This window comes from Amblyomma americanum, chromosome 7 (assembly GCF_052857255.1).
Source record: "Amblyomma americanum isolate KBUSLIRL-KWMA chromosome 7, ASM5285725v1, whole genome shotgun sequence".
In the NCBI taxonomy this organism is placed as follows: domain Eukaryota; kingdom Metazoa; phylum Arthropoda; class Arachnida; order Ixodida; family Ixodidae; genus Amblyomma; species Amblyomma americanum.
In genome coordinates, this window is record NC_135503.1 from 95,263,112 (window position 1) to 95,270,741 (window position 7,630).

General features: G+C 45.9%; 4 non-coding genes across 4 annotated transcripts; all 4 read right to left on the minus strand.

Moving 5' to 3' along the window:
- Positions 1 to 1,591: 1,591 nt before the first annotated feature.
- On the minus strand, positions 1,592 to 1,673 carry TRNAS-AGA (transfer RNA serine (anticodon AGA)). Its single transcript has one exon. It is a non-coding gene; the product is annotated as a tRNA-Ser (tRNA).
- Positions 1,674 to 2,752: 1,079 nt separating this feature from the next.
- On the minus strand, positions 2,753 to 2,834 carry TRNAS-AGA (transfer RNA serine (anticodon AGA)). The gene has a single exon. It is a non-coding gene; the product is annotated as a tRNA-Ser (tRNA).
- A 1,210-nt stretch (positions 2,835 to 4,044) lies between these two features.
- TRNAS-AGA (transfer RNA serine (anticodon AGA)) lies at positions 4,045 to 4,126 on the minus strand. The gene has a single exon. It is a non-coding gene; the product is annotated as a tRNA-Ser (tRNA).
- Positions 4,127 to 5,192: 1,066 nt separating this feature from the next.
- TRNAS-AGA (transfer RNA serine (anticodon AGA)) lies at positions 5,193 to 5,274 on the minus strand. The gene has a single exon. It is a non-coding gene; the product is annotated as a tRNA-Ser (tRNA).
- Positions 5,275 to 7,630: the final 2,356 nt, after the last annotated feature.

Sequence of the window (7,630 nt, forward strand, 5' to 3'; positions counted from 1 at the left end):
ATGTTTTCACGTCCACTGTGCTCACATGAGCAGTTAATTGGGTGTCGGTGGCCTGTGTGGTTGCTGACAACGTACAGTGATTATTTACATCACTCCTGTGACGTCCTTACGTTCTTGCGCTGCATTGCATTGCATTGCATTTCACTGGGTTGCGTTACGTTGCATTCTCGTGCCATATCCTTACACCCGGGACTGTGAAAGAAACTATGACAAAAATTTTATAATGTTCATAAAATTATCCACCTACACTAGGAGTTCCCAATTCCGTGAATGAGAGCCATACAGTGCTTATATGGCTGCAACTATTTTATTTATTCCTTGTCAAAAACCTTCTAGATAAAGCTGGCAACGCCGGAACGTAAACAAGGCTGCTCTCTCAAAAGCACGTCAAAATTCTGGTACTGGGTCATGTTGGAAAATGTGTGTTTTGAAATAAGGATGAAGAAATGCCTTATGCTTTTACTACCTAGGTTTACTGAAACATCGTGTGACGGGGAAGCCCACAAGAGGCGCTCGCAGACTGTCAAATATTACGGAGGCAGCCTGAAAACGCATTATATTGACTCAGTATTGAGGGACTCTATCGTGAACTTAGATAAAGTATAAAAGAAGACAAAAGACGCAATAATTTCTGTGCACCACTAACAAGCGCACACAAGCGAAAACAAGGAGCGACACTGTCCATTGTAATAATAAAAAAAATCAGCTGGCACTTAGCTCTTCTGGTGGGTCTTTCCGCCATTGCCCTCATTTGTGGGCGTTCTTTAATGGTCTGGAGGAACACAACATTAACTAATGGCCCTGAAGCAATACCGCTTAAAATTTTCTCTCTAAAGTTGATAATTCGCTCTGCAGTCAGTAACTATAAACGGCAGACTAAAAAATTTCGATTGAATTAGCCAATAAGGCTGCAGGCTAATGGTTGTGCAAGAAGTCAAAAGTACACCAAGATCTCATTTGTTGTATTCCTGTCTCCATATGTGTTACTGTATACCAATGAAAAACATGCTACCTCACTGAATACGCAGCTTTTTAAAATTGCAAAATGTAAAAGAAATTATGTAGGTCTTCCCACCCCAGGCATTCTCGCAAGCAAACCGCGTTGCGTCAGCAGTGTTTTTTTTTTTTTGCGGAAATCCTTAAGGATACGCAGCACCGCTTTTTAATTCCAACGGCAATCACACAGTCCTTTTGGGCCTTTACATCGAGTTTCAATCGCGCGATAGCAAAGTTCTCAAATCGAATATGCTCTGTAAATAATTTGTATTTTTTCTGCAACGCAAACCATTACCACGTCCAAAAAGAGTCTCGGAATCATTTTGTCCTTAGAATTAAAGTTTGTTGGAATTATCATGTGCCCTTTTATTGTAAGCAATATGAAATCACCAAGCGTTGCACTCAAAGAAAAGCTCCCAAGCGCACCGATGTGCATCCAGTAAGAGAATTAAAACCATTATAATTCCCCCTTACTCATTCTCCTCCTCTAATAAAAAGAGAGCGAAAGCAGTGCCTCTCAGGTGAGTTGTCGAGAATAGCGAAATGCAGGAGGCGCTAAAAACATTTGAGCTAAATAACCAAAACAATTCATTTGCGCAGTGGACAGGATTCGAACCTGTGCGGGGAGACCCCAATGGATTTCTAGTCCATCGCCTTAACCACTCGGCCACGACTGCCTGACACGGCGACAGTGGTGAACGGGCGACTGTCGTCTCGTGCTGCTATTTATAGACGCTTCCCGCGTAGGCAGCGCTCGCCCAAGGTCGACTGAAACAAGCGGCTCCTGTCTACGTCGCCGTCAGCGGCCAGCTGCAGAGCCATCGGCGAGCAAGCCAAACCAGTTTTCCTCACCGCGTTTCTAGTTCGGTGAGGATGAGTTTAATACTCATATTGCTTTCCCGTTTAGCACGAAAAAAGGTGGGTCACTGCTCACATAATTAAACTAAGTTGAAAAGGTTTTTTAAAATTATAGGCTAGAAAGAGCCAACAGTAGGTACCGCTTCTATTGTTGGATTTCTTCTTTTTTTCTTTTTCTTTCTTGCTTACTTTAGAAGTTGAAGTCAAGAGTTTAACGGAAGCCCGTCTGGTCGGGGTGGAGCATGATGAAAAAGAATAACCGTCTTCTTCTGGTCGGCTTCGTTTATTTTTCTTCTTACTTTCGACAAATTTTCTGGGGGATTTTTCTTCTGCACTACTTAAATAATGTGCGGTTGAAACATTAATATAAGCCTGTTTCAACCTTCTAATCAGTCGAAAGAGCAAGATGGCAAGTAAAACCTGAATTTGGCCACAGTAACTTCATCATAATATACAGCCTGACTACGCCCACTGCAGGGTCAAGGCCTCTCCCATATCTCTCCAACTGATCATGTCCTTTGCCAGCTGTGCCCCTCGCATGCCCGCAGATTTTTTAATCTCATCTGGCCACCTAACTTTCTGCCGCCCCCTGTCACGTTTGCCTTCTCTTACGGTTAGCCCTAAGGACCTACGGTTATCTTTGATTTCGCATTACATGCACTGCCCAAGCCCATTGTTTACTTTCGATTTCGACTAGTTATCCCGCCTTTTGTTCCCTCACCCACTCTACTCGATTTCGGACTCTTAAGTTTAGAAGGTTGTGGCCAAGTACTACACCAGGGTGGACGTATCCTGTTCTGGTGAGGGATGCGTTGTCGGTTCTCGTCGCCTATATCGGGCATTACCCCAGGCCTGGATATGCAAAAAAACATGCAGCTCAATAACCGAAAACAATCAGCGCAGTCGACAGGATTCGAACCTGTGCGGGGAGACCCCAATGGATTTCTAGTCCATCGCCTTAACCACTCGGCCACGACTGCTCGACACGGCGACGGCGGCGAACGGGCGACTGTCGTCTCGTGCTGCTATTTATAGACGCTTCCCGCGTAGGCAGCGCTCGCCAAAGGTCGACTGAAACAAGCTGCTCCTGTCTACGTCGCCGACCCGTGGGCGATGAGGTCGAACGAGTTCTCTATGTCCGTGTTTCTAGTGCGGTGGGGAGGAATTTTAAACTCCAATTGCCTGTACATTTAGCACGAAAAAAGGTGGGTCACTGCTCACATAATTAAACTAAGTTGAAAAGGTTTCTTAAAGTTATAGGCTAGAAAGAGCCAACAGTAGCTACTGCTTCTATTGTTGCATTTTTTTCTTTTTATTTTTCTTGCTTACTTTAGAATTTGAAGCCAAGAGTTCGACGGAAGGAAGTCTCGTCGGGATGGAGCATGATGAAAAAGACTAAACGTCTTCTGGTCTACGAGAGCGAGTTGACGGGCTAGTTGGTATTGCATGGTGTAGGAACAGCGCTAAAAACAGGACAGGAGTCAAACATGGAAGCACCCGTCCCTGTGCTTACATGTTTGACTTCTATCCTGTTCTTAGCGCTGTTCCTGCACCTTCTTCTGGTCGGCTACGGTTATTTTTTTTCCCACTTTAGATTAATATTCGGGAGGATTTTTTTCGCCACTGCTAAAATAATGTGCGGTTGAAACATTGATATAAGCCTGTTTCGACGTTCTAATCAGTCGAAAGAACAACATGGCAAGTAAAACCTGAATTTGGCCACAGCAACTTCGTCATAATATACAGCCTGACTTCGCCCACTGCAGGGCCAAGGCCTCTCCCATGTCTCTCCAACTGATCATGTCCTTTGCCAGCTGTGCCCCTCGCATGCGGGCAGATTTTTTAATCTCATCTGCCCACCTAACTTTCTGCCGCCCCCTGTCACGTTTGCCTTCTCTTAGAGTCCACTCCGTTAGCCCTAAGGACCTGCGGTTATCTTCGATTTCGCATTACATGCCCTGCCCAAGCCCATTGTTTCCTTTCGATTTCGACTAGTTGTCCCGCCTTTGTTCCCTCACCCACTCCACTCGGTTTCGGTCTCAAGTTTAGAAGGTTGTGGCCAAGTACTACACCAGGGTGGACGTATCCTGTTCTGGTGAGGGATGCGTTGTCGGTTCTCGTCGCCGAGATCAGGCATTACCCCAGGCCTGGATATGCTAAAATATGCAGCTAAATAACCAAAACAATCTGCGCAGTCGACAGGACTCGAACCTGTGCGGGGAGACCCCAATGGATTTCTAGTCCATCGCCTTAACCACTCGGCCACGACAGCTCAACACGGCGACAGCGGTGAACGGGCGATTGTCGTCTCGTGCTGCTATTTATAGACGCTTCCCGCGTAGGCAGCGCTCGCCTAAGGTCGACTAAAACAAGCGGGTCCTGTCTACGTCGCCGTGAGCGGCCAGCTGCACAGCCATCGGCGAGCAAGCCAAACCAGGTTTTTACGCCGCGTTTCTAGTTCGGTGAGGATGAGTTTAATACTCATATTGCTTTCCCGTTTAGCACGAAAAAAAGGTGGGTCACTGCTCACATAATAAAACTAAGTTGAAAAGGTTTCTTAAATTTATAGGCTAGAAAGAGCCAACAGTAGGTACTGCTTCTATTGTTGCATTTTTTCCTTTTTTTTCTTGCTTACTTACTTTAGAATTTGAAGTCAAGAGTTTGAAGGAAGCCCATCTGGTCGGGGTGGAGCATGATGAAAAAGAATAACCGTCTTCTTCTGATCGGCTTCGTTCATTTTTCTTCTTACTTTAGACAAATTTTCTGGAGGATTTTTCTTCTGCACTACTTAAATAATGTGCGGTTGAAACATTAATATAAGCCTATTTCAACTTTGTAATCAGCCGAAAGAACAAGATGGCCACTGATACCTGAATTTGGCCACAGTGGCTTTATCATCATCATCATCAGCCTGACTACGCCGACTGCAGGGCAAAGGCCTCTTCGTGCCTCTCGAATTAATCCTGTCCTTTGCCAGCTGTGCCCACAGTATGCCCGCAAGATTCTTTATCTCATCTACCCACCTAACTTCCCTTGCTAACCTCCCCTGCTACGCTTGCCTTCTCTTGGAATCCACTCCGTTACTGTTAAGGACTAGCGTTTATCTTGCCTTCGCAATACATACCCTACCAAAAACCCAATTCTTTCTGTTGATTTCAAGTAGGATGTCATTAACCCGCATTTGTCCTCTCGCCCTCTCTGCCCGATTCCGGTCTCTAAAAGTTAGACGGTTGTGGCGAAATCTTACACCAGTGTGACCAAATCCTGTTCTGGTCACCGAGATCAGGCCGCACCACAGGTCTGGATGCTAACACTTGCAGCTAAAAAAAAGTAATCTGCGCAGTCGACAGGATTCGAACCTGTGCGGGGAGACCCCAATGGATTTCTAGTCCATCGCCTTAACCACTCGGCCACGACTGCTCGACACGCCGACCGCACCGAACGGCCGACTGTCGTCTAGTGCTGCTATTTATAAACGCTTCCCGCGCAGGCAGCGCTCGCCCAAGGTCGACTGAAACAAGCTCTACAGCACAAACGCCAGTTCCGAAACACAAAACGCAGCAGTGATGCTTGTTTTTAAATACGTTGAGCGCGCATAAGATCCAGTCTTGGATTCTTCACAGAAGCCCTCTTTTACAAACGCGGTGACTTGCAACAACGCTCTGTCTAGTTTGTTGCCCTCAAATATGATTTTTTGCTTCTTCTGGATTATAGAAATTGAAAACACAAAAGCAGCTGAAGATAAGCATCGTACTGTAGGTACTTGCTCTCAGGCCTCCCTTGGTATCCTATCGTGACGGTAACTATACGGTTACTGTCATATCTACCCATCACGAGAATCAAAACGACACTTCTTCATCTGTATTTAGATATATCCCATCCCGTTGAAAATTGTTTTTTGGAGAAAGGAAATGGCGCAGAATTTGTCTCACATATCGGCAGACACCTGAATCGTGCCGTAAGGGAAGGGTTAAAGGAGGGAGTGAAAGAAGAAAGAAAGAAAGAGGCGCCGCAGTGGAGGGATCCGGAATAATTTCGACCCCCTGGGGATCTTTAACGTGCACTGACATAGCAAAGCACACGGGAGCCTTTTGCGTTTCGCCTCCATCGAAACGCGGCCGCCGCGGTCGGGTTCCAAGCCGGGTACTCCGTATCAGTAGCCGTAGCACTAACCACTGAGCCAAGGCGCCGGGCGTTCCATTTCGTATTTCTACCATCCAGCCAGCTAGTTGTTACTTAAAAACCCTCAAATCCCTTGACACAGTGGGCTTATCAAAGCCGTTTAGCAATTATCTCAGTTGATTAATGTCTTAGAAAATGAAAATTCGTCGTGAAACATTTTGACCTACGAAGTTCTCGTGCCTAATCACAGAGCTTGACCACCATTTGTTTAGCTGATGGCCTCAGAAGTTGCTTCGCAACTGCCCCTTAACTACCACCAGCATATGTTATTACTTACTTCCTGCACGTCTACATCGGTCTGTATTATGCGCTTAAATATAACCAATCTTCTCCGCCGGCAATCAGCGCTATTCCTCTGTTCACATTTCCAACAAACACTGAAGTATTTTCTGTGCAGCGAGCGAAAGTTGCACTGTGGAGCCCGGAGCAGAGGACGCCTCAGCTGAGATGCAGGATTACAGAGACAACGCTTTTGCGCCCAACTGCAGCCACGTAAGCATACAAGTTACGAAGACGCCATGGCACTATGTCGAACAAAGATGCTGTTGCTGTCACGTAGTACGAGCAATTAAAAAGCTAAAGCACAACACTGAGTCCACACTAAGATGCAAGAATCAGTAACGCTATCAAGCCCATTCCGAAGTCAAGCAGTGGTCGTGTTCGGCATGTATATCCCCCCTCCCACGCCCGCTATTCTGCTATACATACAATATAGAAGTACCTTGGGCACCTCCCGAAACAAAATGCTGTATTCGTGCCCAGCAGGGATCAACAGGAGAATAAAACAAATCTCTGCACCTCCCTCGATTTTAGGGAGCAACCGGTTTTTTTTTAGCCATATTGCGCTCCCACTGATATTCGTTTTCTTCTCTTCTTCTTGTGGCTATGTGGGGGGAATGTGCTCAATTTCTGCCACCCATCGTTTTGCCAACGGATATTCGTTCTTACAAGAGCAGAAGGTTGGGTAAGTTTGTTGAGATTCATGGCTGGTAAAGCGCGAAAGGAAAACACGGACAACAGAAAGAACGACACGGACAGGCTCTATGTATTAGCACTTCTCCGTGTAGTTCTCTCCCTCGTCCGTGTTTTCCTTTCGCGATTTACCAGCCATGAATTCGTTCTTACCCCAGCTTCTGTCACAGGAATCAGTTCTGCGTCAGCAAAGCTCGAAGTGATCTGTCAATGCGACGCGCTTCCTACCGCATGATCAGTATCGTCGAGTTGTCGTTTCCCGCCTGACCGTAGTAAAGGTCAGAATGCACACGCGACGTCGCTTCAAGCTGCATACAAACGAACGATGCAAACGAAAGCCAGCCAAAATAGGGACGAAACGGTCAGAGCAAGCTTCATTATTTTCCATCTAATTACAAAATCTGTAAAACCTTTCACCAATGGTTTATTTGGGAAAAAGTCCTTGTTTAAAGCAGCAGGTGCTATTTGTCTAAGGACGTAAAAAGGAAGTCAAAAAGATAAGCCTTTCGCCCAATACGGTTGTGGAGAGAATTTCTGAGGTAGGCCACGTTGAAAACGCTTTAATGAACCGATGTCGGGACTTCGAAATTTTTTCTCACGCCTTTGAATAAAGCACTGACAT